The following is a 10,000-nucleotide window of genomic DNA, read 5'->3' as shown; positions in this document are numbered from 1 at the left end:
GCGACCCGGCGACCGAGGCCCCTCTCCGGGGCGGCTCGCTCGGCAGCAGGCGGGAAGGCGGCACACGGAAGGAAGCCGGCGCGGCCAGAGGCCGCAGCGGAGGGGGACGCCCCCCTGCCGCCCACGGTGGTTCTTTTCGCTTCCCCCCACCTTCTCTCGGCTCAGGCCGCCCCACCGCCCGAGCGCTGCTCGCGGCCGGCACCCGCGGGCACACGGACCGAGGCCAGCACCGGCGCCTCGCGTGCTTTAGGACACCTGAGGGCTCGCGGGGCCACGCGGCCGTCACACAGCCCGGTTCGGTAACAAGTCCGTGGAACCTCCCCCCGCGTCGAGCAGAGAGCACCAAGGACGCGACCGACACGGCGAGGCACGCACCCCGCCGCCGACACGGTCGCGGCTCCTTCTCGCTCGGGGTGGGGGGGGGAGGAAGGCGGAGGACGACACCTCGCACGCCACGGGAAGCGAGCTGGAAAGGAGACCGCCCAGCCTGAACACCGGACACCGCCCGCGGCCCGCACGAGGACGGGGAGCGCAGACGAGACCGGCCCGCCGGGGGCCCTCTCCGACGCGACCCGAAAGGCCTCATCGATCGGTCGGGGGAAGACAGGAAAGGCGAGACAAGATGCCCGTAAAAGGCCTCCCACGGTAGGCCAGAACGCTGGTCCGGAGACAGCAGGGCAGCCCGAGCCCAATCCGTGGGGACCCTACTCGGGGCCGGGTGCTCAAAAGGACGACGAGAGCTCCCGCGAGCCACTCTTAATCCCCAGCCATCGTGGTTTTGCTTTCCCGCTCCGCGGGCTCCAGCTTTAACGCCGGCAAAAGAACGAGAAAAGGGCGAAAAGGAGAGCGAAGAGACAGAAGGGAAAAGGGGGGGGGGGGGGAAGAGGTGCCGCCACCTCGTCACAACCACCGGGCCCATAGGCAATTGCAAGCAAGAGCCGGAACGCTGCTAAGGCATCTCTGCGCCGGGACGTACCGACGGGCTCGCCGCCCGTGCCATCATCGGAGGAGCCCTCGCTCAAACTTCACCGACCGGGCGGGGAGAAAAATCGACCTGGGGATCGAGTCCCGCCACGGTCTTCTTCCAGCATTCGAGTGCCGGCCTCCGCCGCCGGTTTTTTTTGCCCTCACCCCGCGGGAGGGACGAACGAGCCACCTCGGGAAGCGCCGCTCGCTAGCGCTGCTGCGGAGACGAGCCACTACTCGCTCCCATAAAACGGATAGAAACGACTCCTCCCGCGCCGCCACGCAACACCAGAATCTAGGCTCACCCAAGTGGCGAGCAACCGACGAGTAATATTACGAGGATGCAAATGAAGGCATAAAGAAAGGGCCACCCACTCCGCCGGCTCCGGAAGCGGCGCGCCTGACAAGTCCGTTGCAGCACCTCGGAAACGCCAGTCTGAAAAGAGGCGAAAATCACCCCAGCGACGGCGCGAGTTACTCGCCAGATACTCGCGAGGTACTCTCGAGGTACGCCCGAGGTACTCTCGAGGTACGTGAGAGGTACGCGAGAAGTACGCGAGAGGTACGCGAGTACGCGAGAGGTACGCGCGAGGTACGCCCGAGGTACTCGCCAGGTACGCGAGAGGTACGGGCGAGGTACTCCCGAGGTACGCCCGAGGTACGCGCGAAGTAAGTAGGCGAGAGGTACGCCCGAGGTACGCCCGAGGTACTCCCGAGGTATGCGCGAGGTACGCCCGAGGTACGCCCCAGGTACACGCGAAGTAGGCGCGGGGTACTCCCGAGGTACGCCCGAGGTACTCCCGAGGTACCCGCGACGTACGCGCGAAGTAGGCGAGAGGTACGCGCGAGGTACTCCCGAGGTGCGCCCAAGGTACGCGCGAGGTATTCCCGAGGTACGCGCGAAGTAGGCGAGAGGTACTCGCGAGGTGCTCGCGAGGTGCTCCCGATGTACTCCCGAGGTGCGCGTGAGGTACTCGGCTCTCCCGTTACCGGCGGTGGCAGCACTGGGCGAGCCGCAGCCGCTGGGTCTGTCGAGGTACCGCCGCCCCCTGTCGCGCCCCGTCCCGTCCCCGGGCCCCGCTCCGCTCGGGGCCGGCCGGCGGACGCCGCCGCCGCCACACGCGGGTGCCCCGTGCAGCGCGGAGCAGCGGGGCCGCGGCCGCTCTCCCCCCACTCCGCAGCCGCCCGGCAGCCGCCACCCCCGAGCTCCTGATCTGAGTCACCTCGTTGATGTCCTTTACAGGACGTAATAGCTACTTCTTCAGGTAGCTGAACAGCTTCCAGTAATTGTAGAATTTCTGTAGCATGTTTAATCTGTTTCCTTTGTGTGTTCAAAAGTCCTCCTTTCTTCCAGGGATCAGCATGTGCATGTACCACACCAAATGCGTATTTAGGATCAGTCCAAATATTCTTCCTTTTATCTTTAGCCAGTTCCAGGGCTCTCGTTAACGCTATTATTTCTGCCTTCTGGGCAGAGATATTCGCAGGTAAAGGTTTAGCTTCTATTACCTGTGAAGTGGTGGTAATGGCATATCCTGCCTTTCCTTTACCATTTCTCATGAAGCAACTACCATCAGTAAACCGAGAATCAGCATCTTCCAGAAGTTTTTCTTTTAAGTCAGGTTCTTTCCAGTGTGCCAAAATGCACCCGAAGGACTCTTTCTCAAGATCTCTTCACTCTGCTGATTTTCCATCCTCGGTCTCACACACGCAGACGCAGACAGACGCAGGAACGGGATCCCACAGACAAACTGTTACATTAATTGCAACAATTTATTCTAGTTCAGAGCTCCATTTTTAGGCCATTTTCCCTGATCTTCCAAAGTATACAATGTTTCTTCACTTTGCTGATTTTCCATCATCGGTCTCAGGCACACAGACACAGACAGACACAGGAACAGGATCCCACAGACAAACTGTTACATTAATTGCAACAATGTATTCTAGTTCAGAGCTCCATTTTTAGGCCATTTTCCCTGATCTTCCAAAGTATACAATGTTTCTCCACTCTGCTGATTTTCCATCTTCGGTCTCACACACGCAGACGCAGACAGACGCAGGAACGGGATCCCACAGACAAACTGTTACATTAATTGCAACAATGTATTCTAGTTCAGAGTTCCATTTTCCCTGATCTTCCAAAGTATACAATATTTCTCCACTCTGCTGATTTTCCATCCTCGGTCTCAGGCACACAGACACAGACAGACACAGGAACGGGATCCCACAGACAAACTGTTACATTAATTGCAACAATTTATTCTAGTTCAGAGCTCCATTTGTAGGCCATTTTCCCTGATCTTCCAAAGTATACAATGTTTCTTCACTCTGCTGATTTTCCATCATCGGTCTCAGGCACACAGACACAGACAGACACAGGAACGGGATCCCACAGACAAACTGTTACATTAATTGCAACAATTTATTCTAGTTCAGAGCTCCATTTGTAGGCCATTTTCCCTGATCTTCCAAAGTATACAATGTTTCTCCACTCTGCTGATTTTCCATCATCGGTCTCAGGCACACAGACACAGACAGACACAGGAACGGGATCCCGCAGACAAACTGTTACATTAATTGCAACAAGGTATTTTAGTCCGGTCCTTCTTTCCAGTGCGCCAAAATGCACCCGAAGGACTCTTTGTCAAGATCTTTTCACTCTGCTGATTTTCCATCATCGGTCTCAGGCACACAGACACAGACAGACACAGGAACGGGATCCCAGAGACAAACTGTTACATTAATTGCAACAATTTATTCTAGTTCAGAGCTCCATTTGTAGGCCATTTTCCCTGATCTTCCAAAGTATACAATGTTTCTTCACTCTGCTGATTTTCCATCCTCGGTCTCAGGCACACAGACACAGACAGACGCAGGAACGGGATCCCGCAGACAAACTGCTACATTAATTGCAACAAGGTATTCCAGTCCGGTCCTTCTTTCCAGTGTGCCAAAATGCACCCGAAGGACTCTTTCTCAAGATCTCTTCACTCTGCTGATTTTCCATCCTCGGTCTCAGGCACACAGACACAGGAACAGGATCCCACAGACAAACTGTTACATTAATTGCAACAATGTATTCTAGTTCAGAGCTCCATTTTTAGGCCATTTTCCCTGATCTTCCAAAGTATACAATGTTTCTCCACTCTGCTGATTTTCCATCATCGGTCTCAGGCACACAGACACAGACAGACACAGGAACGGGATCCCGCAGACAAACTGTTACATTAATTGCAACAAGGTATTCCAGTCCGGTCCTTCTTTCCAGTGTGCCAAAATGCACCCGAAGGACTCTTTCTCAAGATCTCTTCACTCTGCTGATTTTCCATCATCGGTCTCAGGCACACAGACACAGGAACAGGATCCCACAGACAAACTGTTACATTAATTGCAACAATGTATTCTAGTTCAGAGCTCCATTTGTAGGCCATTTCCCCTGATCTTCCAAAGTATACAATGTTTCTACATTCTGCTGATTTTCCATCATCGGTCTCAGGCACACAGACACAGACAGACACAGGAACGGGATCCCGCAGGCAAACTGTTAAATTAATTGCAACAAGGTATTCTAGTCCGGTCCTTCTTTCCAGTGCGCCAAAATGCACCCGAAGGACTCTTTGTCAAGATCTTTTCACTCTGCTGATTTTCCATCCTCGGTCTCACACACGCAGACGCAGACAGACGCAGGAACGGGATCCTACAGACAAACTGTTACATTAATTGCAACAATTTATTCTAGTTCAGAGCTCCATTTGTAGGCCATTTTCCCTGATCTTCCAAAGTATACAATGTTTCTTCACTCTGCTGATTTTCCATCATCGGCCTCAGGCACACAGACACAGACAGACACAGGAACGGGATCCCGCAGACAAACTGTTACATTAATTGCAACAATGTATTCTAGTTCAGAGTTCCATTTTCCCTGATCTTCCAAAGTATACAATATTTCTCCACTCTGCTGATTTTCCATCCTCGGTCTCAGGCACACAGACGCAGACAGACGCAGGAACGGGATCCCACAGACAAACTGTTACATTAATTGCAACAATTTATTCTAGTTCAGAGCTCCATTTGTAGGCCATTTTCCCTGATCTTCCAAAGTATACAATGTTTCTTCACTCTGCTGTTTTTCCATCCTCGGTCTCAGGCACACAGACACAGACAGACACAGGAACGGGATCCCGCAGACAAACTGCTACATTAATTGCAACAAGGTATTCCAGTCCGGTCCTTCTTTCCAGTGTGCCAAAATGCACCCGAAGGACTCTTTCTCAAGATCTCTTCACTCTGCTGATTTTCCATCATCGGTCTCAGGCACACAGACACAGACAGACACAGGAACGGGATCCCACAGACAAACTGTTACATTAATTGCAACAATTTATTCTAGTTCAGAGCTCCATTTGTAGGCCATTTTCCCTGATCTTCCAAAGTATACAATGTTTCTCCACTCTGCTGATTTTCCATCATCGGTCTCAGGCACACAGACACAGACAGACACAGGAACGGGATCACGCAGACAAACTGTTACATTAATTGCAACAAGGTATTCCAGTCCGGTCCTTCTTTCCAGTGTGCCAAAATGCACCCGAAGGACTCTTTCTCAAGATCTCTTCACTCTGCTGATTTTCCATCATCGGTCTCAGGCACACAGACACAGGAACAGGATCCCACAGACAAACTGTTACATTAATTGCAACAATGTATTCTAGTTCAGAGCTCCATTTGTAGGCCATTTCCCCTGATCTTCCAAAGTATACAATGTTTCTACATTCTGCTGATTTTCCATCATCGGTCTCAGGCACACAGACACAGACAGACACAGGAACGGGATCCCGCAGGCAAACTGTTAAATTAATTGCAACAAGGTATTCTAGTCCGGTCCTTCTTTCCAGTGCGCCAAAATGCACCCGAAGGACTCTTTGTCAAGATCTTTTCACTCTGCTGATTTTCCATCCTCGGTCTCACACACGCAGACGCAGACAGACGCAGGAACGGGATCCTACAGACAAACTGTTACATTAATTGCAACAATTTATTCTAGTTCAGAGCTCCATTTGTAGGCCATTTTCCCTGATCTTCCAAAGTATACAATGTTTCTTCACTCTGCTGATTTTCCATCATCGGCCTCAGGCACACAGACACAGACAGACACAGGAACGGGATCCCGCAGACAAACTGTTACATTAATTGCAACAATGTATTCTAGTTCAGAGTTCCATTTTCCCTGATCTTCCAAAGTATACAATATTTCTCCACTCTGCTGATTTTCCATCCTCGGTCTCAGGCACACAGACGCAGACAGACGCAGGAACGGGATCCCACAGACAAACTGTTACATTAATTGCAACAATTTATTCTAGTTCAGAGCTCCATTTGTAGGCCATTTTCCCTGATCTTCCAAAGTATACAATGTTTCTTCACTCTGCTGTTTTTCCATCCTCGGTCTCAGGCACACAGACACAGACAGACACAGGAACGGGATCCCGCAGACAAACTGCTACATTAATTGCAACAAGGTATTCCAGTCCGGTCCTTCTTTCCAGTGTGCCAAAATGCACCCGAAGGACTCTTTCTCAAGATCTCTTCACTCTGCTGATTTTCCATCATCGGTCTCAGGCACACAGACACAGACAGACACAGGAACGGGATCCCACAGACAAACTGTTACATTAATTGCAACAATTTATTCTAGTTCAGAGCTCCATTTGTAGGCCATTTTCCCTGATCTTCCAAAGTATACAATGTTTCTTCACTCTGCTGATTTTCCATCCTCGGTCTCAGGCACACAGACACAGACAGACGCAGGAACGGGATCCCGCAGACAAACTGCTACATTAATTGCAACAAGGTATTCCAGTCCGGTCCTTCTTTCCAGTGTGCCAAAATGCACCCGAAGGACTCTTTCTCAAGATCTCTTCACTCTGCTGATTTTCCATCCTCGGTCTCAGGCACACAGACACAGGAACAGGATCCCACAGACAAACTGTTACATTAATTGCAACAATGTATTCTAGTTCAGAGCTCCATTTGTAGGCCATTTTCCCTGATCTTCCAAAGTATACAATGTTTCTTCACTCTGCTGATTTTCCATCATCGGTCTCAGGCACACAGACACAGACAGACGCAGGAACGGGATCCCGCAGACAAACTGTTACATTAATTGCAACAAGGTATTCCAGTCCGGTCCTTCTTTCCAGTGTGCCAAAATGCACCCGAAGGACTCTTTCTCAAGATCTCTTCACTCTGCTGATTTTCCATCCTCGGTCTCACACACAGAGACACACGAACGGGATCCCACATTAAAATCCAAAACCTTTCCTACAAGACGCCCACTGCGTCTCCCAGGACGCAAACCACTCCGGGGACACACTTGCCAACAAAGTTTTCAAGCTGACAAGCAGGTAGTCTTGATTGCGGCGCCGGGAGATACGGGCTCCTCGTAACGTGTGTCTCTCAATTGCCACGCAAGCCGTCCTTTTCTAGCCACTGGGCATACATACCTATTCACGAGGCTACGTATGGGTGACATAATTTTCCAGGAGGTTCCCCGCCTGCGTGCAGAATTGTGGTGGTGGTGGTGGTCTCTGAGGATCGTTTACTTCTTCCAACGATCTTCATCACTTCTTTCAGCCTTTGAAGCACGCGCAGTAGATGCTCACATCAGTTTAATTGGCTCGTTAGCACCAGAGAGAGACATAATAATCCTCCTATCCTCCTACTTATCAGGTAGTTGAACTGTAGCCCACCCTGGACACCTGCGGTTCCCAGATACTCCTTATCCCCGTGTCCTGTTCTTCTAAACTTTTACTTACAACTATGTCAACTGCAACGATTTCTCTTGTGAGAATTCTGTTCTCTAAGCTGTAGTCTATTTTTTTTCTCTCTGCGTCATGCACCTCAGTGATTTTCCGTTGCTGCTGTTACAAAGCCATCAAACTTAACATGACCCGAAACTGATTCTAAAGGTTTCTGTATTCCATCGTGGGATTTTGCGCCCCCTTGTCTCAGGACCGGGCGGGCAGAGGCGGCGGCCCAGGTCCCGGCGCTCGCCAGACTTTTTTGTTCCGTGGGGGCTTGGGGATTTCGTTGTTTCTTTGGTTTCGCGTGTCCGTCTGCCGACACACAGCCCACCACCCCCTCCCGCCGCGAAAAACACGTCTCTGGCTGGCGGGGGACGGGACGGGACGGGACGGGACGGGACGGGACGGACGGACACTGGCACTGCACCAGCTACTGAGAAAATAGGCTGCGACTGCTGAACCCAGGACGCGCTGAAATACAGCAGCCGAGGCACCCGGGGGTTCTGCAGATGCCGGGGCGCCCACCACCTCCTCCCCCCACCCCGCTCCGAGGCGCCTCCCCCAGCCTCCTCCCTCCGCAACGGGCTGGGAAGAGATTGCAAAGACGTTCTTCTGGTTGTGGTTTTGGGGAAATGTGTCTGAAACTTCGGAGAAGAGATGAAGATAGCGTGGTTGAGGGTAGAAGGGAGGATTATGTTGCTCTTGGTGACCATCCAAACAGGGTACCCCACTAGTGATGTTCTCGTGTGTGAGGACGGAGGCACGGACCCAGACTTAGAGTGCAAGCTGGATCATCGTTTATTGAACAGATGACACGATATTTATATGCTTCCAAGCAATTAGCCAAGCACTTCTGTGTTTGCCTTGCGATTACATCAGGTGAAAGGTCTACCAGATTTTCCTATCGACATCCTTTCCGGTTCCGCCGTCCTTGTTCCTTGCCAGTTCCAACATCTTCCAAATACCAGTCAGGGACAGGTCACTCTTAATTACCTACTCTAGTTCCCGTGGTCACTCTAATTGCCAGTCTTTGATACATTCCAACACCACCACCCCCCCCCCCACACCCCCCCCCCACACCCCCCCAGTTTCTCTTGTTTAGGTAAGGAGGAGGATGTGCTGCAGAGCAGGGCTTGCCTCTGCAGCACGGGAGTGAGAGGACAAGGCAGGTCCCTCGTTCCGGGGCTGGCTGCAGGGTGTGAACGTGGGTGTGCAGCCAGGGGTGCCCAGCGGTGTCCTGGCGAGCAGGGTCCCTGCAGTCCAGGGGCCGTGTGCCGGGGCAGGGACTCCTCCACCTGCCAGGGTCGGTCAGCGCTCAGCCTGCCTGGGAGCTCCCCAAGGTGCTCGAGGAAGCTGAGGGGGAAGCAAGAACCCCTGGCCGGCAAGGAAAAGCCGCCTTGCCTCTAGGACTACCGAGAGGGAGCAGAGTCGGGCAGAGAGCAGGAGCTCCCGGCAGGGACAGCTCCAAGAAACAGAGACACGGGCCACCCCGTCCCCACCACCGGGCCCTAGGCAAGCCCAAGCGAGAGACAGACGCCGGCCGCTAAGGCATCTCTGCGCCGGGACGTACCGAGACAGAAACGCAGTCGGTAACAGAAAGTGTCCGCGCTCAAGTAAATGCTCAGATTACCGCAGGGGCGGTGGCCGGGAGGACCGAACATCGCGTTCCCCTTACAAGCTCCCGCGCTCGAGCGTGGGATACACTGTAACACACTAGCCGACGCACCTGCGGGTCTGCCGATGCCGCGCTGCACCGCGCCGCGCCGCGCCGCCCCGCCCCGCCCCGCCCGCTCTTCGCGGAGCAACCCCCCCCCGCCCCCCGCCCCCGCCCCCCCGCCTCCTCCCCCCCTGTGAGATCTATAGGAACGGATCGTGTCAGCGACTTAGGAGTCCTCGTCATCGTTGCGCTTTGGGTGGAATCCGAAATCCTTGAAATCGTCGCCTCGTGTGTAGAACGTAGAAGAAGGATTAGATTTTCCTGTCAGTACAACGATGAAAAAGAAGAAACAAAGGAATAATCCTTCTTAATCAAAACGCTTTGTTACTTTAAGGGGTACTTCGTTTAACTACTTGAATGTCTAAAACGTTTTGCTAATTAAAGGGGTACTTTGTTTAAGCGCTTGAATGCCTTAAGGGGGTTAGGTAATCGAGAGATCCATCCTGTCACAGGATGAGGTGAAACTTGTGTATTAACTGTATAAGAAATGGAATTTAGGGGGACTAAGATGGTG

Source organism: Pezoporus flaviventris, unplaced genomic scaffold, assembly GCF_033815535.1.
Source record: "Pezoporus flaviventris isolate CSIRO_AGI_PZ_B2104156 unplaced genomic scaffold, CSIRO_AGI_Pfla_v1 ptg000061l, whole genome shotgun sequence".
Taxonomy (NCBI): Eukaryota; Metazoa; Chordata; class Aves; order Psittaciformes; family Psittacidae; genus Pezoporus; species Pezoporus flaviventris.
This window is presented reverse-complemented; position numbering follows the sequence as displayed.